This window comes from Haemaphysalis longicornis, unplaced genomic scaffold (assembly GCF_048455015.1).
Source record: "Haemaphysalis longicornis isolate Haplotype H1 unplaced genomic scaffold, Haemaphysalis longicornis Haplotype H1 scaffold_1, whole genome shotgun sequence".
Classification (NCBI taxonomy): domain Eukaryota; kingdom Metazoa; phylum Arthropoda; class Arachnida; order Ixodida; family Ixodidae; genus Haemaphysalis; species Haemaphysalis longicornis.
The window spans coordinates 346844768-346870521 of record NW_027526203.1 but is presented as its reverse complement, the minus strand read 5'-3'; the positions used below and the strand labels follow the sequence as shown (position 1 = coordinate 346870521).

General features: G+C 44.7%; 1 protein-coding gene and 1 non-coding gene across 2 annotated transcripts in view; both read left to right on the top strand.

Annotated features, from left to right (window-relative positions):
* The window catches only part of LOC144153661 (uncharacterized), a 207492-nt gene that overhangs the window by 80065 nt on the left and 101673 nt on the right, over window positions 1-25754 (top strand). The gene's annotated exons all lie outside the window — the stretch shown is intronic.
* Window positions 8954-9025, top strand: Trnar-ccu (transfer RNA arginine (anticodon CCU)). The gene has a single exon. It is a non-coding gene; the product is annotated as a tRNA-Arg (tRNA).

Here is a 25754-nt window from a genome sequence, read left to right as displayed (position 1 = left end):
GCAAACGTTGAAAATGCGGGCAAATGTCACCGTTCTTCTAAAGCTCCCAAACAAAGTTATTAAACGAAAAGTTATTAAACAAAGTTATTAACTCGGTAGTTCGAACATTCCGCGCCGTGGCCAAGAGACGGCACATAAAATAGCTGAGGACTCAGAGAACACGAAAGAGGCCGGGAAGGGCTGGAATAATTCACGCTAAATTTCGCAGGGAATCTCCTGCGAACGAAGCTAAGTAAATGAGTTGAAGCAAAAATTGGGTAAACCTGACTCTCCGTGGGAATCGAGCCCATGGCGTACGGAACGCGAATGAGCATGCCTCCCAGACACCAACACGGCTCGATGAGTCTAGCTGACCTAGTGAATACACCGTGGCCTTCGAATTAGAAGCGTGTGCCAGGGACATGGACTGCATCCTGCATGAGAAATTTTAGCCCGGCAATTACAAAAATGTCAATCTCTTCTTTACTTGGCGATGCCTGAACGGGTATGTTCCTAGTCATAATAACGAAGAGAAGAAGAAGAAGAAGACGCAAAGGGAAACGTATGACGATAAAATAGAGACAAGTTCAGAAATTTGGCACTAGGTATTTCGTAATTACTACATGGTAACGGGTGCTCATGTGTCTTGATAATTTTAATGGTAAAGGAATTTGAAGTGGTTAGCGCGGTAGAATGAAAACAAGTCAAAAGAGAACAAGTGTTTTTGTAAAATGTGAAGTTGTTTTGTTTCCCAAGTCCTACGTTTTTATCAAGCCTTGGGGGAAAATGGAGGAAGATATAACAGAGGAAATAATACTGCGCAAAGTAAGCGTGTGTACTTATATCCAGAAGTGACCGTGCTCTGGTAACCTATCCAGGGATTGGGCGCCGCTTAAAAAGAATGAGGTGAAAGGGAACCTCGGACATAAGCCATCCATGGCGATAAGAATACTGGTGTTGCCAAAGCGCGTAATAAATAATGTCCCCCCACTGCTGACTCCGAAGCTTATCAATAACGCAAGGAGGCAGCTCCAAGAAAAACGCCTTCCGTTGATGAAAACTTCAAACAGAGCGTGGCAGTATAAGCCGGAAAGATAAACAGAAAAGCGCTGAAAGCAGAAGAAGCTTAATGTTAACTAATGCAATAGGGAGCGCTAATGCGTTTGGGAGAACCTTGGAGATGGGAAAGCTTAAAATCGGCCACCCCGGGCAAACAAGCAGGTAAATAATTACTGACAGCGCCGGTGATATTTCATTTCGGGCAATCTGAGGCCGTTTATGGTTTGCGCACTTCTATTTCTTGCTTTCGCTGCTTCTAGGACATAAAATATGACGTCGTCGATGCTTTCTTTCATTCCGCTTAGCTGCGCCGCCCATTCTCGCGACGAAAATGAAAAACCCGAGGGCTGCCGCCTTTCGCTCGCACCGCCCTCCCAGGGGTGCGCCTCCACCCCCCCCCCCTCCCCTCCCCTGCCCCCCGCACCGAGAATCCCCCCAGGTTTATTCCTGAATAAATCAGCCTTCAGAGAAAAAGTACGAGAGTAGCATACATAAATAAAGATCGCATCTTACCCTGAAGCTTTAAATGCATATGAAAAGTATTTTTCGGGTGAAAAAGTATCACCCCGAATTTTTATCGCGCACCTACTGCCGAGATTAGTCATGAATACAGCCCGTATTTATCCCTGGAAGGACTGGAGACAAAGTAGGAAGCGCTTGCACGCACGCCAGAAAAACAAAATACACTTAAAGGAAAGGAAGAAGCAGGAGTTTGCTCTGTAAATTTGAAGTGGCCCGTTCCGACTTCGTGTACTTTTGAGACAGCCTCATTGCATTCCTTCATTTATAGAATTTCTGTCAGCGCGAAGTCCTGGACGCTCGACAGAAATTTGTAGTTTTAGTTATATTTGTCACAACTGGATTTTTTTTAACTTGGGATAAACTATGCGCAGCACTGGCGTCTTATAAGTGACACTTCTCAGCTTTGATTTTTTTTTTTTTTGCAGCGGCCAATAGCAGAGGCGTACAAAGCAGATCGTTTGATGACCAGATAAAGCCGGCACGTTTACTATCTGGGGGTTGTGTGTGGTTATGGATACGAGGCCAAGCTCAAGGAAAGTTACAGGCAGGGCTCACGGATATTCCTGCCACGTATACGTCTCAAGTCGAAAGAAACTATTTCGAAATATTCTCCAATACGGGTGTCACTTCCCAGTGCAGTAAAGTATTTAACACATCTTGCATGTCTGTGCACGAAGACAGCCTTCAATATTGATTCGCGGATGTGCTTTGCCACTATGCACAGAAATAACAACAAATCGTTGTGCATTTGAACGACAATGCCAGATACACGATTTTACTGAAGAATGACACCTGCCATGCAAAACATCATACTTGCAATGCGGAATGCGTCAACCCAGACCACTTTTTCTAGTCAGATCGAAGGTTGGGATCCTTCTACCGTATGATCCCTCCTCCATACTTGTTGTGGTGAAGCTGACCCTCCGGCGTCTCTCATGTGGCACCCCAATTTACTTCCAAGAAAAAGAGCGAAATATGCCAAGTGGTTTATCTTGCACCAGTCAGTACTAATCCACTGCTAGACTTTCGTTTGTGTTTCTTCTATTACGCACCCGCCGTCGTAGCGTAGTGTCCGGGGCGCCCTGCTGCTATTCGCAAGTTCACAGGCTTGGTTTCACGCCACAGTTGTAGTGTTATGTTATAGCATAGGCAATACAGTGCAGTCCACTTATAACAATATCCAAGTGCCAAGGAAATCCCATCGTTATAACCGATGATTGTTATATGCCGGTTGCTAAATAAAAAGACAGAACAGAGCTCAAAACATTTTATTCGCATGCCAGCGAGGTCGTACTACAATTATTTGCGGAAAAGAAGCCACAGTCGGTCACCTTTGTTTGCCACGTGTGAAGCTAGCGCAAATCTTTTCCAAGAGCATCTACAGGTGCTTCACCTAGCTGATGTAAATGTCCTTGGCGGAAACAAAGTCCCCGAGGGACTGTGCCACGCATTGGGCCCCTACGAAGACACTACCTGAGTAGGCTGCGCAACCGCGTCGTTAGTCATCACTGTTGCACTTTTGGTGCACAATATAACCGGATTCAATCGTTATATCCGATATTGTGACACTGGAGCATTGTAATAAGCGGTTTATTTTACCATAGAAAGAATACAAAAGTTGATGGTGCCGTAGCTGTTCATCGTTATATCGGATACATTGTCATAAACGATATCGTTATAAGTGGACTCGACTGTATACAAAAACAGAACTAGCGCACCTGAAGCTCGATGTATCGAGGTTACAATTTCGGGCAATCTGAGGACATCAAGGATTCTTTGTTTTCAACCTAATGCAGGCTAGGCAGATTTTTTTTTCTGCTGCATTAAACAACCAAGCATTTTGCAACATTTTTTTGTTCGATTTAGATGCTGCTGTGTGTATGACATGATTGACTCGAGAATCTGCGGGTGGGGGAAAAGGGGGGGGGGCATTAGCGCTACACGCGGGCATTTACAAGACTTGTCTGCTCGTTTCATCCAACCTTCATCCGCAGAAACCACTAGTGTCGCCCCCATTACTGCTTTATTGCGGCGCACTTCATTTATTTGTGTCACGGGTGTTCGCGTCACCGATAATGGAAGTTGGTGTGACATCACTCGTGGCCATGATATTACTGACGGCGTCGCTTCCCGTTATGACGCCATCTTGGCCGATGAAGACTTGTATCGGCGCTGTCGCCGCCAACGGTACACTTTTCAAGCCAGGGACTGCAGCGTCCTTTCAGTGACATTTAGCTGACCTTTTCTCTACAAAATTTTGTGGGGTCATGTCACTCACCAGTGGGCAGGGTCGGTGAGTAAGTTTACACCACGTTGGTTGGACCCATAATTTGCATCAGCAGGCCTTGTTTGTTCTTGCCGTAAAGTTGGCTTTGCCGCATAAATGTTCTCCGGGCTCCCCAGGCAGGTGCCGTCAAATGCTCTTCCATGTGTCATTTCATCCAATGCTTATAGCTGTCACCTCATCGACGAGGATGACAGGGGGCAATTATACAAGCTCCCTTTTAGGAGCTTGGCAAGTCCCATGCATCGAAGATGGCGACGCGGTGGCATTGGTTGTTTATATTATTAGCTTCGTGCAATCCCTAGCGGCGATGAGAACTTCGTGGACGACTACGACAATGGGAGTGATTGTATGATCGTTTTGTTCCCACCGCACGACGACGGATCCTATAGCGTCGTCCCTGTAGCCGCTTCGCTGTAAAATTTAGTACAGACTCAGACAGGCGTTGCTGGGTAGCGGAGTTGGGGTAGTGTCTACTCGCGCGAGCAGGGCGATGCGCGGATGAAGGCCTGCGAGTGCTTCGGTCGTCACCCAAGATATGCGCCCAGTGGGGTCTTCAAAGGAGGTCTGATGTGCAGTCACGCACAAATGAAACGCGATCACGAAATTATGAGTCAAAACACACAAATAGCGCGATTTCTTTTCAAGCAAGCCAAACTGAAACGAAGCCTAATTATTTATTTATTCATTTACATACCCTAAGGACCCGGGAAGGCGTTACGTAGGGGAGTTTAGGAAGATATTCAACCAGTGCACAATACATTAAATCTTGCCAGACAACATTATATAAAGCTTAAAATGTAAACGCGCAGGAAAACTACACACGACAGAAGTAATAAGGAAAAAAGCGTGCATATAAACTGTGCACAAGAACAGCGACGTTAATAACAATACAATATGCTCCAGGTAACAAAGTGTAGGCACAAATAATAGACACAAAAATAATCAACTTATTAACATCAGCAACACCCCGCATAACTACATTAATCAATTGGAATTTCTAAGAACACTTTTAATGCTTTAAGAAAGGATGAAGACTCTGTGATAGTTTGGATATTACATTCAGTTATCGACAGGGCTAAGGGCGAGTTTTGGTATTTTTTTGTTCTCGGAAAGATGGGATTAACTTTGTTAGGGTGATCAAGTTAGGGTAATCAATTACAGTAACATATACTTGGGAAATGTGGGTTTCCAAATATACCAATAGCGCGCCATTATTGGACCTCCTCTAACGGTATTTTTTTTACATTTTACGTGTTCTGATTCATATTCTCGTGTTCGCATTTCACTTGCATATGACTGTACATGGCAAGTGTTCTTCGATGCAAACAAGGATAGTGAGCTCATCGTCAGCTCCCCAAATGGAGCATTCCCGGTCAATAGTTTACTATGTTCCCTGTAGCTACCAAGTCCACTACAGAAAGGCCCACGTTGGGCGAAAAGAAAAGAAATAATGCTTCCCGGAGTAGCGCAGTCATGTTATGAGGTGACCCGATCATTGCACCAAAGTTACATTTCAACATTCAAGCTCCACTTTTACTTGATGTGAGTGAGGCTCTTCCGGTCGAAAACGACCATATCTGTTGTGATGGAAGAGTGCGACTCCCCGCTGCAGGCGGTCAAGCAAACGCTTGCCCTCACGTCGATGCGGTGAAATTGTAGCGTGTGTGCAGCTTCGTGATGCCGCCGGAGTTTACTTGCCGATGACTTCATTCGAGTCTGATAGGCCGGTCGAACACCGGTGCGCATTATTCTCCCGCCAAGCTGAGCCGTGAGCTGCGGTAGCCTGGGCCCCGCCTAAGTCTCGTCGTAGCGACATGTTAGCTCATTTATGATAGCGAGACCGAGTACTGGCTGGGGAAACAACAGAAGGGACATGTCACGAGGGACGACCAAGTCTTTCGTTTAAAGCGATTCGTAAAAGGTCGGCCTTCGTTGCGTGTGGGCTTTTATTCTTTAACAAACAACCCCTGAAAAATTTCAACTACCCACGGGGTGAAGTACTTAAAACAAAGGAACGTGTCCTCATTTTGAATTACCTTCACTTTGCCCTTTCTTTTACTTTCTCCTGCAGGCCCGTTGAATCGTTCAGCCGCTCTATCGCTCACCTCGTTAACCCAAATCTTAGTAAGATATATATATATATATATATTGAAGCGTGGTTTATTGGACCACTAACGAGCAGTTAGAGCTGCGGAGAAGCCGAGGTTCTTCGTGCTCAGCAAGCTATGTCCGACGCGATACTCGATCGGCCCGTGCCCAAGCGATGCTTCTGCCTCCTCGTCGTCGGGCGTGCACCAAGCCGAATATCCCCAACGGGGAATTGTCCTTGCATCCTTGCATGGTTGCCTGTGACAATTACATCAATCGCGTCCATAATCAACGCTACAATATATATATATATATATATATATATACATAAGAAAAGAAAACTTTGAACAAGGTAAAAGCACGATTGCTCCCAACGTTTGCAACAATCGTGCTTTTCTTTTGATTGATTGTATATATATATATATATATATATATATATATATATATATATATATATATATATATATATATATATATATAGTGAATCAGAGTGGGAAATGAGGGGCGCATGGAATTAGGAGCGAAATAAGGGTTGGTAGTCAAGGTCAAGAAAACCTCGGAAAGCAAAGGGGAGAATGCGGTAGGTCATAGAAACTGATGAATTTTTTGAGTCAGAAATAAAGTGATGAAAAAATGCCCGCCGGATGGGATCCGAAATATATATATATATATATATATATATATATATATATATATATATAGAGAGAGAGAGAGAGAGAGAGAGAGAGAAGAGAGAGAGAGAGAGAGAGAAAATAAGGGTTGGCAGTTAAGAAAACCTCCGAAAGCAAAGGGGGGGGGGGGGGTTGTGGTGGGTCATAGAAACAGATGAATTTTTTGAGTCAGAAAGAAAGTGGTGAAAAAATGCCCGCCGGGTGGGATCCGAACCCACGACCTCCAGAATACCGGTCTGATGCGATAACCACTACGCTACCGGCGGGGCTGTTTCTTCACCACTTTCTCGGGTATTCATATCAAGGTAATATTTTTGTTTCCTACACTTATATATATATATATATATACATATATATATATATATATATATATATATATATATATATATATATATATATATATATATATATATATATATATATATATAGGGTTTGGAAATGAGGGGCTCGTTAGGAAATACAGGAAATACAGAAAGAAATGCCGGCAGTCTACAACACCAAAGAAGGCATAGGGGAATGGTTAGACTATTTTTTACCGTTAGTGACGTTACATTATTTTTTTTAATTAGTGAGAAAGAAAGAAAGAAAAACACGCGCCCAGAGTGGGGACCGAACCCACGCCTTTCGATTAGATCTCAAATGCCTTACCAATTCGGCTATCTTGGCGACTGTGTACTCCTTCACTTTCTGGGGTATTTATATTTACCACAACTGTATCTGACGCTTTAGGGTGGTAGCCAGCGCCACTTAGACTACACGGGGAGAAGGGGACCTTCTTTTGAACCCCCGGGGCGTGACGCGAACGTCTACAGCCTGTCATAAGCGGGTAACTGGCGGGAAACCCTCTTATGGTACCTTGGCATCATAGCCTGCCAGAACCGAGGCCCTCGCTAAGCTTTCGCACGATAATAGGGTTTGGAAATGAGGGGCTCGTTAGGAAATACAGAAAGAAATGCCGACAGTCTACAACGCCAAAGAAGGCATAGGGGAATGGTTAGACTATTTTTTACCGTTAGTGACGTTCACTAACGGTAAAAAATAGTCTAACCATTCCCCTATGCCTTCTTTGGCGTTGTAGACTGTCGGCATTTCTTTCTATATACATATATATATATATATATATATATATATATATATATATATATATATATATATATATATATATATATATATATATATATATATATATATATATATATATATATCGAATCAGAATAGGAAATGAGGGGCTCGTTGAAAATAACACAGAAATAAGGGTTGGCAGTCAAGAAAACCTCGGAAAGCAAAGGGGAGGATGTGGTAGATAATTGAAACAGATTAAGAATTTGGAAAGAAAGAAAGTGAAGAAAAAATGCCCGCCAGGTGGGATCCGAACCCACGACCTCCAGAATACCGGTCTATCGCACCAGACCGGTATTCTGGAGGTCGTGGGTTCGGATCCCACCTGGCGGGCATTTTTTCTTCACTTTCTTTCTTTCTTTCTTTCCAAATTCTTAATCTGTTTCAATGATCTACCACATCCTCCCCTTTGCTTTCCGAGGTTTTCTCGACTGCCAACCCTTATTTCTGTGTTATATATATATATATATATATATATATATATATATATATATATATATATATATATATATATATATCAAAGTTGCAGTCCTTATTGCCAGTGCTGTTTGGCGTTTTTTTAACAGTGCTTTATAGTGCCGAATGAGGTATGATTGCATTTTTTTGTTCAGGAATAAATAATTGAACATTCAAGTCGAGAAAAAATGCGCCGTTTTTTCCGGAAACTTTGATATGTGTCCTTACGGAATCCCTCGTCCCGTACGTCTCTGTTCTACAATATATATATATATATATATATATATATATATATATATATATATATATATATATATATATATATATATAGAAAGAAAGAAATGCCGGCAGTCTACAACGCCAAAGAAGGCATAGGGGAATTGTTAGACTATTTTTTACCGTTAGTGACGTTACATTATTCACTAACGGTAAAAAATAGTCTAACCATTCCCCTATGCCTTCTTAGGCGTTGTAGACTGTCGGCATTTCTTTCTGTATTTCCTAACGAGCCCCTCATTTCCAAACCCTATTATCGTGCGAAAGCTTAGCGAGGGCCTCGGTTCTGGCAGCCTATGATGCCAAGGTAGCATAAGAGGGTTTCCCGCCAGTTACCCGCTTATGACAGGCTGTAGACGTTCGCGTCACGCCCCAGGGGTTCAAAACAAGGTCCCCTTCTCCCCGTGTAGTCTGAGTGGCGCTGGCTACCACCCTAAAGCGTCAGATACAGTTGTGGTAAATATAAATACCCCAGAAAGTGAAGGAGTACACAGTCGCCCAGATAGCCGAATTGGTAAGGCATTTGAGACCTAATCGAAAGGCGTGGGTTCGGTCCCCACTCTGGGTGCGTGTTTTTCGTTCTTTCTTTCTCACTAATTAAAAAAAATAATGTAACGTCACTAACGGTAAAAAATAGTCTAACCATTCCCCTATGCCTTCTTTGGTGTTGTAGACTGCCGGCATTTCTTTCTGTATTTCCTAACGAGCCCCTCATTTCCAAACCCTGTATATATATATATATATATATATATATATATATATATATATATATATATATATAAGTGTAGGAAACAAAACTATTACCTTGATATGAATACCCGAGAAAGTGGTGAAGAAACAGCCCCGCCGGTAGCGTAGTGGTTATCGCATCAGACCGGTATTCTGGAGGTCGTGGGTTCGGATCCCACCCGGCGGGCATTTTTTCACCACTTTCTTTCTGACTCAAAAAATTCATCTGTTTCTATGACCCACCACAACCCCCCCCCCTTTGCTTTCGGAGGTTTTCTTAACTGCCAACCCTTATTTTCTCTCTCTATCTCTCTCTCTATATATATATATATGTATATATATATATTTCGGATCCCATCCGGCGGGCATTTTTTCATCACTTTATTTCTGTCTCAAAAAATTCATCAGTTTCTATGACCTACCGCATTCTCCCCTTTGCTTTCCGAGGTTTTCTTGACCTTGACTACCAACCCTTATTTCGCTCCTAATTCCACGCGCCCCTCATTTCCCACTCTGATTCACTATATATATATATATATATATATATATATATATATATATATATACAGTGGAACACGGATATATCGAACACGGGTATATCGAATTATTGCCTATATCGAACTCATAAATTATCCCCTTGAAAATTTTGTGTAAAAGTATAGGAATTCGTACGTTTATATCGAACCGTATTTTTCCCGAGATTTGGTATATCGAACGCCGCGCGAGCTGAAAGGTGCTCTTCGGCGGTCGCTGCACCCCCGATTGAGGTTGATGAGGATGTGGACTAATGCGCAGGCATGGCGAAGACTGGCACGCGGAACTAATCCCCCCTACCGGAACGAATTTGCGCTTGCCCCGTCGTGCCCCGCTACCGGCCGCCGTAGGGTTAGCGGACGGAGCCTGGTATGCTAAATCTGTCTAGGCACACAAGCCCGAACGCTCAGAAAATGTGACAGTGCGAGGTAGAGATGCCCCGACTGCGCACGTTCTTTTTTTTTTCGGCGGCATACGTTCCCGGCTTGCCGAAGAAGATTTTTTTCTCTCTCTCTGGGTCTGTCTTCCCCCGATGTCGTCTCGGGAAAGGGAAAAGGAAACGAAGGCGCTGACGGCATCCTCCTTCTTTTGCATTTTGCTGCTGTTGCTGCTGTTTGGCGAGTTGTCCCGCACCTTTCGGAGATCACTGTTTCTCTCGGAGATGACCATCGCGAGCGCTTTGTTGGAGTCCGTTGAGAGAGTCTTGGAATTGTTACCTTCAAAGTTCTTGTGGTACCTGCGCGCTGTTCTTCTTTTGCGTGTGTGTTCTGCATGGTGTGCGAAGGCGCAGCGTACTGCTGGAATTTTCTAGTTGTGCAGCCTCGAGAAGATCGAGACCAGCGTCTTCAATTTTATTTCCAGGACGAAGAAGCAGGCCAAGATCAGCGATTTTTTTTTTCACGGAAATAAAGCGTCCTGTTGCGTCGTGAGTGCGGAATTAGTTGTCATTCTTGAATGCGACGATCGGTAAGTGATCGTCCGGCATAGGTGAGGTCTCAGAGCCCATATTTTTATATCGAATTTTTCTTATATCGAACTATTTCGCGATCCCCTTGGAGTTCGATATATCCGTGTTCGACTGTATATATATATATATATATATATATATATATATATATATATATATATATATATATATATATATATATATATATATATACATAGTAATCCCTTGTTATAACGAAGTCAGCGGGACGGCGAAAAATTACGTTATAAGCAGTATTTAGATATAAGCGACCACTCGAAAAAATCTAAAGCAGATGAGATTTAGTTGTACCATAACTGCAAGTAATCAAAACACAATGTATTCAGTGAAGCAAAGCTTTATTCAGGTGCAAAAAAGGCAGTGAGGTTTCACTGTTTCAAGTTCTTGCCGGGCACGGGCAACCCCTGCTTCAATTTGTTTAAACATTGCATGAGGCATGGCCGCCGCCCATAAAAGTGGCAGTGGCTGTGGCCAATTTACAGGGGGGCGTGCCGACGTCACGGAACGCTACGCGAGTTTGCGCGGCAAATGCCTTGGCTCGAGTCTGAGGTGGCGTTTGTCGTGCTCAAAAAACGATTAACCGCTCATTCTGGGTACCCTGCGCAATCATGCAAACTGACCTGTTCTGCACTAGGGGCTTTGCATGATCTCTGGGAAATTTTTTTCCCGAGGTGCGCAGCAGGAAAGTTTGCAAAACACGAGTTTTTCGGCGCCCCGTTGTCGGCGACACTGCTAATTGTACTGCTCGAATGTCGGTGTTCGCGCACGGTAAAATCGCCGGGGAAAGACCAGCTTGCGTTGACCCGCCATGTTGGCAGCCTGATTCGCCGCTGTGTCGCTGCCGAGTCGTCCCCGCTCGGCCATGCCTCCGCTCGCCACTTCGCTCTACGCGGGTTAAGCTCTTCGTGCACTTGGAGTAATGTGGCCTAAAAGGCAGGCATTAGGGTTGCAACCAGAATTAATTTCGAATAAAGCGATATTGTTATAACGAGGGATTACTCTATATATGTATGGCATGCTGGCGATGGGGCCGAAGGCGTGGTGAACGCAAAGTAAGAAACCTCTGTAACAGCAACAGCGGAAGGTTTATTTCGACGTTTCGACTTCGAGACAAGTCTTCTAACTTGTCTCGAAGTCGAAACGTCGAAATAAACCCTCCGCTGTTGCTGTTACCGAGGTTTCTTACTTTGTGTATGTATGGATATATATATATATATATATATATATATATATATATATATATATATATATATATATATATATCAGGGTGTCGAACCGTAACCGAACCCCGAAAAAATAAATCACGATTAGCGGTTCACACCGAAACAGTTCACGAATTCAGTGCCTTGAAATGCCGGTGCATACTAATTTGTGCACTGCCTTCTTTACTGCTCTGAGAATACTTTTTATTCTGAGATTACAGATTTACTCTGATTTACTTAAAGATAATAAAGATTTACTCTGAGATTACTGAAATTATTCTGCGATTACTTTATTGTTTCTTTTGTGGATTTGGTTGGGTACTATCATCTATGGGACCCTCGTCTGGATATATCTTCACATGTAACCTTCTTCTTTTACAAGAGTCAATAAACTTCTTCTTCTTCTTTTTCTTTTCCTTTTCCTTCTTCTTTTCCTCCTTCTTCTTCTTCTTCTGCTTCTTCTTCTTCTTCTTTTCCTTCTTCTTCTTCTTCTTCTTCTTCTTCTTCTTCTTCTTCTTCTTCTTCTTCTTCTTCTTCTTCTTCTTCTTCTTCTTCAAGCGCTGAATTTTTTCTGTCTGTGTGTCCATCTGTCTGCCACCCGAAAAATACCAGAGCAATTCAACAGTCACTACTGGTTATTAGCCCCATGTATTAGGCGCAGAAAACCCATTGATCCACGCTCGGCAGTTACTGGGAAGGCGTCTCAAGAAATGACAGGTGATTGTGTCGAACGTATTTGCACCGTACACTCTGGCGTCACTCGATACGGCCAGGGTGCGTGCCATGTGCCATTAAATGCATAGAAACAGTGGTGACCCGGTCGCACGCAGGAGAGCTGCACGCGTAATGCCCAACTGTTCTTATTTAAAACTTTGTTGTGCTATTTGTGCCACACAACGAGGTGGACGGTGCAGAGGTCCAGCGCTTGTGTCCACTGGGGTAACAAATTTAAACTACGTACATGTGAATGATTCAATACTTTGCTAAATACGAAAGTGACAACCGAATAAGAGAACAACTGGAAGAATATCGTTTGTTCATGCCACCTGCAGCAAAGCAAGAAGATAAGGGGCCAATTTTTGTTGTTTTGTTTTTAGTAGCGCTTTGCAGCATAATCTAACGCTCTGTTTGGGGCCCTAATTTCATCCAGGTTTGGCATTTTGTCCGCTATACTACTCTACTTCACTTTTTGTTGAAGATCTTGTGAAGTCTGCTTCGTCGCCAAGTAAAAAGGCCCCTTCTCGTTATGCTGAACGTTTATGGAATGCAGTGCTCTCATTTTTTCTCTGCTCCAGTACCTTGGCCATATTCCGACTAAAGTTCCGTTATTTCCTTCGTTATATCTCTTGATTTCTAAACCAGGGACAACAGATGCCGAGGATGTCTAACACTGTAGTACATTAATTAAATGAGACATGACCGACTGATGATTCGTTTCTCGTCCTTTGTTGTAACGCTGTGGTGACTGAGAGTTCTCTATCGCTTTAGGCGGCCTCTGGCGTGAGATCCTTCGCCTGGCAGGACTGACAACAGCCACGCACTCTTCTCTTCAGGCGTCATAAAAGCACGCCCTGTCGTGGCATTCCCCCATAGCAGCTGTTCCTGTAAAGCGTGCTCTGCTACTAACACGGCTGTTGTGCGACGAAAACGCCCTTTGCAGTTTAAGGGGCAACAGGGCAGCCGAGCGCGTGGGGATATGGATGTTTCTTTTTCCTTTCGTAAACATCACCTTCTGACATTGACCCGCCATGCTTACGTGTACTTTCAGACAAGGTTTATAATAATAATAATAATAATAATAATAATAATAATAATAATAATAATAATAATAATAATAATAATAATAATAATAATAATAATAATAATAATAATAATAATAATAATAATAATAATAATAATACTTTTATTTCCATTCAAATAAATACATTTTATAATGCCGAGCCTGCCGAAGCCTCACAAGGGCTTGTATGGCAACACTCGGCAGCTGGGGCGAAAATCAGTGCCAGCACTGAATCAAATAATGCGTAACATACTGTCTTACCGTACATTCTCTGTACATGACCACCCTAGGCAACACTCAAAAATACAACCACCAGAAGAAAAACATCAGTACCTCATTGCAGGAATGCAAAAAAAGGGGGTTTCAAACAAAACAAACTCTTCAAATAGTCTGACACGCAGCATAGAAATTTTCAAATAAAACTGATCTATAAAAACAACGACATACAGCAGACGATTGATATTCTATACAGCATCAGGACATAATCCTTAAAACAAGAAGGGCAATACACTGCAAGAGAGGCAGTACAAAATTTCTTCGGTCATGCATTTTTTAATTGGTTACAGTCATTTGACTCAAATTATGACAGTTTAGCTTTGAAGATTCATAAGCGCTCGTTTAATGCCACGCAGTGTTTCTTCATCGAAAACTGACTGTGGAAGTTGATTGAAAATTTTAGGCACATAATACGCTCTACAACTTTCACCATACCGTGTTCGTACCCTTGGAAGAAAAAAACGGGGAGGATTACGCAAAGGAATTTGCTTAGAATGTGGAATAAGAAAATTCTTGTTCCAAAAGTGTCGAGGGACGATCGTGCAAAGAAATAAAGTGTCAAAGGTAGGAAGACCGAGCGCCCTGAACAAACTGATATCAGAAGGCATGTCAATCCTATAGGCAATGCTGTGAAGGATATTTTTCAACAAACCGTCTATTTTTGATTTCCAGAAATTGGAGCAATTAAAGTAGTTGCGTATTCCATATCGTAAATGGGAGTAAGCGAGCGCGTGTGTAATCATTTTTTTTACCGTTAAGGGTACAAGTGCTCTAATACGGTAAATCAAACATGCCACACTTCGCAGTCGCGCACACAGCGAAGCCATGTGAGAGTTCCAGGTCATGTCAGTGTCATAAAAAATCCCGAGGTATTTCACACAGTCAGAGTAAGAAACTGGAATACATTTACACGGGAAACATTTATCTGTATGAAGAAGAATGGGCAAGGTGGTGTGCACTATTTTCAAAGGATTTCTAAAACATACCAGTTGTGTTTTTGTCAGGTTAACTCTTATTTTATTGACTTCGAACCACTTCATTGCTTGCATGGTATCCTGTTGGAGAAGTGCCGTGGCGGTGTCATAGTTTACGTGCCTCGAAATTATTAACGTATCATCCGCATATTGAAATATATTACATTTACTTATAACTGAACTGAAGTCATTAACATATAAATTAAATAAAAGGGGGGACAGGACGGATCCTTGTGGAACTCCTGAATTTAAGCTTCGTAATGAGCTTTTTGCTGTATTTAAACACACCAGTTGCGACCGATCGGACAAGTAATTCTTTAAAAAGTCGTAAAAATGGCCTCGAAATCCGTAATTGTAAAGTTTATTGCATAGTATTTCGTGGCTAACAGAATCAAAAGCTTTGGATAAGTCTAGAAAAAGTGCACAGGCGACCTGGTTTTTTTCTAGGGTATCATGCAAAAAATCCGACAATTCTTCGAACAGTTGTTGCGTACCACTTTCTGGAATAAAGCCGTATTGAGAAGAAGACAGAATCGAGTGTTTTTGCACAAAGCCTGTCATTACTTCAAGGACATGCCTCTCTAACACTTGAGCTAAGAAGGACAGAACCGAAATCGGGCGGTAATAATAATAATAATAATAATAATGACTTTATTTCCACTTAGAAAGCAGAGAACACCAGGAGAAAAAGCTTGACTAGCTTTTCGACAAAGACAAAGCAGACTGATGAACATTAAGCGCACGGCAGCCCTCTATTCCCGGAGTACTGTTCAGTACTCTTCAGATGAAATAATCTCCAACTGCACGAACAGTTTACAAAGGAAGGCAAGTATTTTCCTCAACAAGTAAATGTTCCTTCAGCGTGGTCTTTCTTCAACCTCACAAAAGGAGAATATAAATGTTTTGTTTTTCAACGGCTAGTAGTGGGTGAGGACTGAAAGTGAATTCCGAAGGAGAACAAGTTCCCTTCATAATTATTAGAATATGTGGCTCTTGAACTGGAACTGCCTGTTCGTTCAAGGGGGGAGAGGGGCGTAGAGCTTCTTTCACGCTTCGTATACGATACGTTCCTTTGAATGATAATGCCTCCCTTTTCGCTCATTAGCGCGGGGAGAAACTATTTATCAACCCCGATAAAGTAAAACTTGAAGCGTCGCTTTTCCCTTAAAGCCTGGGTTAATTACGAGCAAATCCTTCCAGGTAATAGGCAGCCCCGCACAGTCCGCCTCATTTGCCAAAATCCTGGATTAACGCAGAACTTCGTAGCATAAAATTTGTCCACGTTTCGTCGCGCGAAACTAAGCCCCGGGTTCGTAATTACCGCCAGCCTCGCACTCGTATCGTTCGAGTGGTCGCCGGAACTAGTGTCTCGTTCGAGATTGCGTCCAGGCGGGCTTTTTTCCGCCCTTGACCACACGATGCAAATGTGGATCATTGATTGTTTTCCCTCCTCCGCGCGGAGGGAGCGGCCATCGATAACGAAGTGGCCCGGAGAGGCTCTCTTGCCGTTTCATTCGGACAGCCCACTGGCGCGTTTTTCCAAGGGCCGTATGAAGGGAGGCACAAAGGGGCAGCGCGGCCGAGCCGTATCCCCGCCGTCATCCCCTCCATCTTGAGTCGATGCGCGTCACAGCGTTTATTTGGCGCGGATATTCGAGCGCACCGGGCACTAATGACCCTGTCATTATTTTTCACCCTCCAGCTTCCACCCAATCTGCAGCTCGTATTGCATGAGCGAAACCCTCGGCCGGCTCGAGGGGTGCCCTGCGGAGCCTCGGAGTAATAACGCGTGCAGATTTCCGCGCTGCTTCTTGTGTTTCTGCGCGCGCTCCTCTTCCCGCCGAGCCGGCCACGATCAATGGCGGGACACAGTATCAGGGACCCGCCGGCGGAAGGTCGGCGGCTCGCTGGTCGCAGGCCGCCTTATTAACGTCCGCAAGGGGCGTTATTTCTCGCGCGCCGTCTTGACCAGCGGCTTCCTGGGCGGCGGCGGAGTAATCCGAGGCCAGACAAACGACCTTCCATTGGGCAACGCCGCCAGCCCCGCTAGACTGCGCACGGGGGCAGCCGTTCCTTCCGTCGCCGTGTCCGTCCTCTCGGCGCCGACTGGACAAGAAGGCCGCACGACTGCAGGGCATCTCCGTCTTGTCACTGCCAAACGCCGAGCCCAAGACGCCCCACTCGGGCTGACAGGCATGCGGGCGCTTTTTACTGGCTGTCAACGAGCACGGCAGAACTGCGGACATGCAAATTGCTAGTCCGTTCACCTTGACTGGGAAAGACGCGACGCTGCTGCTGCGGCTGCTGCTGCTGCTATCAGCAAACTAATAACTGCCCACCAGTCTGTCGACTCGCTCGCCCACCAAGATTATCTGCGACTGCGGCCAGCACGTGGCTTTAACATCGGGGCTGTTTCTGTTTAGTAGTATGGCGAGAAAGTACTAAATCACAGATCGAAGTGAGGCCAGCTGCTTGTAAACAACAGAAGTGCATAGAACCTCTTAATACTAGTTACTTAAAGTTCAGCGTAAAAATGATAACAGACGTGCACATGCGGTGACAATTAGAACGCTTTGGGAGACGACAGGTAGCCCCAAAATGCCTAATAGGGCGGGTATAACTAGTTACAATATCATTCCGCATAAAAACTGACAAGCTCCCCCGTTTTATAATACCGTCGAGACTTCCTCTGTATGCGCGAGCAGTTCCCGGCCGCTAGTAATTTTGTTTCTCGGCTTTGCTTTGTAACTTAAGATAGGCCACAGGGTAGCTTTTCATTGACTAGTGGCCCGCATCGAGTTTTGTATCGGCTTCGCTACGCTCTCCGTTCTGTTAAGATTCTCCTGTAGCTCCTGAAAACGCACATGTCGGGCCAATAAATAATCTGCAGCATTTCGTGCAGCTCCCGGTATTTCATGGCTCATGTCATCCTGTACGTTCTCTAGGCTCGGAAAGGCTCAGCATGGCATGTCCGAGTTCCGCATCCTTGGTGAGAAATTTTTCTCCTCCATTAAGGCTCCCTGCCACTAGTGCTACAATGGCCTTTATTTTGATACGATACGCAATTCCCGTCGTCTTGATTTTTGTTCCCGCTGCGTCAGTCACATTGTCGTCTCGAGGGTATGATTAACATTTAAGACGAGGTGCGTCGGTCGACCTATTTTCAGTCTGCGTTCCTTCGCGGGCCTTAATGGAATTCGGCGTCACGCCCTTTCGCTTTACGTACATACATGCTCCCGCGAACGCATAATATTTCTCCTAATTGTTTGTGCGCGAAAACCGAAAACGCCTGCGGGTTCGAGAGTTCGGCGCACGTTAAGGATCCCCAGGTGGTCAGAATTAATACAAAGCCTTCCACTACGGCGTGCCTCATAACATGCGCAGTTTCGGCGAGTTAAAGCCCACAATCAATCAATCAATCAATCAATCAATCAATCAATCAATCAATCAATCAATCAATCAATCAATCAATCAATCAATCAATCAATCAATCAATCAATCAATCAATCAATCAATCAATCAATCAATCACTTTTGTGCATCTACGCCACCACTAAGAAAGTAATATCAACTTCTCGTGCTTGTATATATTACTTGGGAAAAATGAGGAAAATTTGGTACCACCTTTTTAACACATAGGCGACAGAAGTTACTATGGATTGCTTATAAATTAAAGTCAAGAAGCATTCAAGGATTGAAAGTTGACATAACTGATACCTGTTGACATAGCTGAAATCCCACCCAGCGCGAAATTTACGTAATTTTCTTTTGAACTCAACTGGCTACTTTGCTTATAGGAGCTCTCCTGAGAAATGTGTTATCATTCCGAGCATTGTGTTATCATTCCGAGCATTCGTTTGCATGTTCTTTTTATCCCTTGAGCAGTCGTCCGCTATGCGTGCCGTGCATCGGTCATCTTGCGTATGATATATTTTTGCGGGACATGGACGACGGGTTTTCGACCAACGTAGTTTCCTAATGCTTTCGCATCAAAACTGCAGGCCTAGGAATGACTACGATTTCTGACAACCAGATACGCTGATACATCAAACTGCAAGTAAAGAAAATTGACGGAAGGTCTATTGGTGGACCCTCACGTCCCTCACGTCCCTCGCACGTTCCTCGTATGCCCTTACAACCGTGCTTAGCGCTCCAGCCGTCTCGGTGGTGCCGTTTGTTCTCTTTAGCCGCGGAATTAACTGCCCGTTGCTGCCCACCGGTATCGAAACTTCGTCGCGTCATTCCCATTCCTCGGCTTTTTTCCCGCTCGCATTGGCTGCAGATCGATTCCCCAACGCGTCGAAGCGGCAGCGGGAGTCCCAAGACCCGTCGAGGCAGAGGCAGCTGTGGTGCACCGCGCTTCGACTTATCGTCTTCATAACAACGTCGCCAGCGTTGCGAAAGCAGCTTTCTACACGCTCCCTCTGCCCTCTGCCGTCCGATGCTTTTCTATCGCTCGCTCCATTGACAGAGCGACGCGAAAATCAACAGTGCACCGCGAACATTTTGCTGACATGCCCCTTCTATTGCTCACGCAATAATAACGCTTTCTTTTGGAAAGCTGGCCCTTGCGCGTGAATCCATGAAATAAAATTATCAACCAACGCGAACTCATCAGGCATAAAAAGGAAGCCATTAACCGCTGGCTAAGTTAGGGAATCTAGTCTACTTTATGCCTATTGCTCGTGATAAAACCATACCCTTTTAGCAGCTATGTTTATCATCTTCATTTTATATCTCACTTCTTGCCGCATTTGCATGATTTGGAGCATTTTTTTTTTCGATCCGCTCCTCCTAGATAGCATACGAGGGGGATCGTTGTTTGGGCTGGTTTGAGCTCACCGAGTCTTGTCATTTTAGCATTTACGGCAGCTCTGTTATTTTTAGCACTTACTCGCAAACACTACTAAGAAGTATTATACACGTTTATGAGTAGAGACTATATATCCTCAATAAGATGCTTCATTTGATACCTCATTCTGATTTTTAGCGCTATTTTTACGCTCAGCTACTAGCAACAAGTACTAACCGGCACGTTACCCTTTTTTATGGTTTGTACCAGCCGGGAATTCATGAGACATTTATTTCGATACTTACTGACAGGTTTATTACGAGTATGTTGCGTTTAAATGTTCACAATTTCTTGGCAGACAAAGTTCCCCCGGGCAGCAATTAGAACAGTTATTTGCACAATGCCAATAATTAGAGCAAAATTCAACTAAAAAACGCATAGAGACCGCAGTTCGATACTCAGAATTATTTCCTCGTCGTCGCAGAAGCTATCCAATACCGTCCGTATACATACAGTTTCCCTTTTTCTGCGACCGCCTAGTAAGGCTGTCAGGTTACTTTAGGATAAGCTGCGATGATGGATACTGGCGGCTTAGCACAAGCTACAACCTGGTATGTGAGCTGCCTGAGAGCTTTCCGACACGACCCACCGCTGCTTGGGATCTCATCGATTTATTTGGGGCATCTCGCAACGTTGGAAGCAAAAAAGCTCCTCCCCCCCCTTCCCCCCCCCCCCCCCCCCCTCCCGTGTGAGCCAAAATTCCAAGCTCGGTCTCGAAAATCACGTTTAGCTACCTCGGACTCCCACAAAGCGCGCGTATCCGCTTTCAAGACAAGCAGCCGCGAGCTCAGAGCACATCTGCGGATGTACAGACAAGTGAAAAAATCCCCCGGATGACGATGGACGCAGCGACGCTTGAACAGCTGCACACTTTGCGCGGAACACTGAGCGGCTTGAAATCCGAGATGCCACAGATGCGCCAGCGCCGCTGACGACGCTAGAGCAAGAAGTAAGAAACATAAAATAGGTTGGACGTGAAGACGTAGTGCCTCGAAAGTGTTAAGCTTCCGGCGTGGAGATTTCGCTCTGAGTAACGCGCCACCAGGGAGGAAAATCCTGGGATCTTGGCCGGATGCTGTCATTCAGCGCTGCCCAAGGCCAGCGACAAGCGGCGAAGAAGACAAGAGAGGCCGGTCGCTGCAACCGGGACAAACAACCGTCTCACTGGGGAACATAAAACGGCACTAACATAGGAGTTCAAATATCCCCTTCTGTTCCCTGTACGCACAAGTTGGGCAAATAATACTTCAAGAATAGTAATAAAGCATCCTCAGCTTTCTCGCTCAAAATTGCAAAAGCACTTCAGGGAAGTGATATCTCGCTTAAAGCAAGGAGTGGACTTCGACATGCAAAGTGTAAAAATTATTTTTCAGAATAGTTTTTGCGTAATTCGTTGTCAATTGGTTGTCACTTGTAATTGTAATTCGTTGTCAATTCGTTGCCCATGCATTTCAATGGGACAGTTTTCATGGCCTTGGGGCTTGGTCATGCAGCGTGCTACACTTGAATCTGCGCAAAAAGGAAGCTCTCGCCCCCAGTGTTACCTGAGCGAAAATATTTCGCATTCCGCTGGATAGCTACAGAGTAGTGAAAGAATTGCGATGAGCCGCATAGCTGTACCTGAAATACATTTTCGGCCATGCATATCCCGTATATATATGAGGATATAGCCCCTGACATCACAAGCGATCAAAACAACCCGCACCAGTGCGAGGCTGGTAGAAATGTACGCTTTTACAAATTTATTCAATTCTATAATCCATGAAAGTGAAGAAATAAAACTGTGGGTGAATGTGAATTTCCGACTTAGAGTCGTAAAAACTGTCATATGCAACGAATACAGCCCTTAGGCTATATTTGTATCACTGTTTTCCCTTCGCAGAAAATTATTTCTGGCGCATTGTCTGTCGTGACAAAGACTGCGGCGCGTTCGATCCTTTTCAATTCAGAAAACGTGCGGCTGATACAAACGCTATCTTACATCGCGATCCTTTTACCGTTACTGTGTCTGGTAGGCGCCCCATCGGCGCAACGCAAGCGTTGACATCAGTCACCGCACGGCTCACGCGGGAGCTATAATTCTTCCGAGTGAACAGTTTCGTAGATCTGGGGGCGGAGATTAGCAACATCGTCCGTTCTTGAGGACAATTCGTGGTTGGCCGCCGTCTTGTCTGGCGCAATGCCGGCCGATCGCAACCACGACCGGCTTGTCCATGCTCGCCAATTCCGCGTGCCAAATCTGTTATTGCTTGTTTGGCTTTTTTATAGTTCTTTCAGACTCCACTGCACCGGCTGGCGCTGCATTCGACACCCATTTCTCAGCTGTGTACGCGTTTGCTCGGCCTTTCATCGTTTTTTTTCTTTTTCTTTTTTTCGGTGCGTTGTGCTCAGTCTGTGCCAATTCAAACTGAAGGAAGTGCACACCTTCTGTTGGCTCGACGGTGTGCTCAAATAAGAGCTTTTTAACGCGAAATTGCTACTTGGCTAGGCCGGCGAAAGCACTCACCCGACCGGCGTACACCGAAAGCGCACCGACTCGGATATCGTCTACAAGAAGTGTCCACGGCAGCTAACCCATTGCTAACGTATCCCATGGCGTTCCACACGTTTGATAGCGCGCGTACACCCGAAAAATAAAACCCCCAAAATATACAGCGCATTTTGTTCTTTAGCATGGATCACAAAAAATGAACGGGAAGATCAGTTTGCACGCACTGTTTCATACAGTGCATAAAAAAAAAGAGGAAGAAACAGTCGGCGCGCAGTCCATTCCCGTTGGTTTACGACGCATAGCAAGAGTATAAAAAGAACAAGCGTGCATCAGGAATTCCCAGCGTATCTTGTTGACCTTCAGCTCTTGTGGTGGCAGTGTAAAAGCAGCATGAATTGTGATTGATGAAAAAGTAGCTGCAGTGAGTCTGACACTGAGGTTGTAGGTTATAGTCGACTTCGGCGGGAGGCTCGGCGACAAACCTAGCCAAAAAGAAAAAAAAAAACGCTTTCGTGAAAGTATATGCTGAAATATCCTGCAATATTTTTGCATCGTACTTTCAGTAAACATATCGTACGCGATGGTATTTGTTGCGTACAGCTGAGCAAGTCCGGCAACCGCATGGTAAAGCCAAATTGTTTTCACCAGGTTCCAATCACTTTGGTACGGCAGCAGTGGCTCAAAAGGATATCCCGAAGGTAACTGCACATGGTTCTCACCGCAGGTATGACTAGGGCACTGCGGCCATACCCAACTTTGCCATTTGTTGGGCTTGTAAGACACCCCGACGGAGCTCCTATAAGCATGACGCTCCAGTTATGGTGAAAACGCCGCAGCCGTTGAAAGGGTAGTCCTTGTTTAGTGCTCCCTTCGCTGAAAAAAGACATGTTTTTCCGCAAGAATGACGACGCTTCCACTCACAGAATGGCCCTGTTGGGGTGTTTACACAAATTCAAGCCTCCCCTGTGAACATTTGAAAGTGCATAGACGAGCTTCACGTAGAAAGAAAGCTCGTCAACGTAGAGCGAAAGTCGACAAAGTTTCCGCATGTTTAAATGAACATAAATGCTCGAAAATAAAGAATGCTAGCCGAGCAGATGGATATGGTGGCACCGCAGTGTGATGTACTGGTGTACGTTGGCATTTGCATAACTGAGAAACGAGTGTGTACTTAACCGTGAATTCTCGGTGCTGGTCGGTGCTGGTCGAATCGGTACAATCGGCCTTGATTGGTACGACCGCTACTCTTCATGCGAGCAGTCACAGGCCCCACTGCGAGCGAAGCGAAGCTGGCGAGTTTGGGGATTTAATTCAGCCCCACCTGACGACGGGCGCCGTTTGGCTCCCTGGCTCCCATTGTCGCCGGCTACGACGGGCAGGCCGCCGGTGATCGCGACAGGATAGTGGGACGTCAGACAATTTACCAGCCAAACATTAATAATGCTAACAAAGCCAGAGTTTTTAAAGCGAAGCGTTCTGCGCCTCACTGATGGCGTCCGGCTCACGGCAAAACGCACTACAAAAAAGCCAACTTTACACAAGCGCCTCACACAAAAAAAAAAAAAAAAAAAAAAAAACCTTTCCCGTGGTCAGAATTGAACGTGAATCCTTCGCGTTATGAAGCCGGTGTCTATCAGATTGCGCCATTCGGACACTTTTTTGTTATTATTGCCGTTTTTCAAAACACGCGTCAAGTCAAGGATAGATTAAAAACCGTCTGCCATGCTTTGGCTGACGGAAAAACTTAAAATAAATCATCAAAAGTACGTAGCTCTTCCAAAACTGGCAGCCAGCCATTCGTTGTCAGGGTCTTGTAGCTTGTGGATTTCATACAGCATGGTTATACTTTGTGCAAAGTATTTGCTCACAGTGAGCGCTTCAGGATCAGCATGGCGAACGGCCATCCTCGACCTCCAAATGGCATGCGGGCCTAGAGCCATGATGAGATCGTGCGGCGCACTGCTATCACTTTGTACAGACAGAAACCGTATACCATCTGGTGAAATGGGCAGGTCTTTCTTTAAAGTCCTTTGCAAGACATCCCAGAACAAAATGGCGTCCCAGCACTCCGTGAAAACATGCTCAACTGTTTCTTGCTTTCCACATAATGTGCAATTTGTTGACCAGGCAACAAACGAACCTTTTTCTTCCATCCAAGTTTTAACAGGGAGCGTGTTGGTGTGTAACTTAAAAAAAATGTTTTCACGGGCACTGGGACAGCCATTTTTTTTACACGAGATAAAACATCCTGACCAAGAACAGAGCTGTATAACGATCGATACAGGGGTACCGGGAATAGCATTTCCTTCAAATTCTTGGTGAGGGTCCTCCTCGATACGGTTGTCAGGTACTCGAGGGAAAACCGCACAGTAAGAAATTTCAAAGAGTCCACTACCTCCTTCATGTAGCCTTTGATTGTTCCACATCTTTCAGTCGCAGAGGAAACAATAAACGTGGGCAATGAACTGGCTAGTGATGATTGCATGAAAGTTCGTAGAAAGGGTTCTTGCGTGTCTCGTAAAAACAAAAAACCGGTTGACAAGCTGTCTGGCATAAATGTGGCATAGGCCGACACCACCTTCCTTTACCCGCCGAAAGAGATTAGTTCTACTACAGCGCTCCCACACAGATGACCATATGAAGACAGCAAACACACGATGTATTCTCTGAACATGAACTCTCGAACAATGAAGGACTTGTAACACGTACCACAGTTTCGCTAAAAGAAAAAGATTGCAGACTGTGGCACGAGCAAAAACTGACAATGCACGACCGCCCCACTTTGTTCTCTTTTCACGCAACCTTGCTGTTTCCCCTCCCCAGTACTCGTCGTTTTGTTCGTACTGATCCAAAGGTACCCCCAGATAGTGCACCGGCGTGCGCGACCACACCACGTTCTCAAACACACAAGGTGCCGATTCTCACTCCCCATCGAAAAAACCCGTACATTTCGACCAGTTAACAGAACTATTCGTTACATGACAAAAATCCTTGGTTATCCTTATCGCTTTGATACTTTCCTTGTCTTCACAAAAAACAGCTACGTCGTCAGCGTATGTAAGCAGTTTCACCTCACTCGAGTGAAAACGAAAGCCGCGCAACTTAGTGTCATGAATTATTTTTAGGTTCCAAAAACATACAAAACAACAGAGGGGACGCTGGGCACCCCTGCCTCACAGAAGACAAGATGGGTATACTTTGCGTGACATTTTTGTTGACAATTAATTTTGTTGAGCATTCACTGTACGCCATGCGTACTCCCTCCTTAACCACCTCGCCCACATTTACATGTTCCAGAACGCAAAACAAAATATCGTGACACACTCTGTGAAAGGCTTTTTCATAATCGATTTGAAGCATGGAAACTCTGTAACAAAATAAATCACAACATTGCAACATGCTACGCGCGACGTGAACATTAGTTAGTATACTTCTGCCCCGTATACCGCACGTCTGGTGCGGGCCCACCACATCT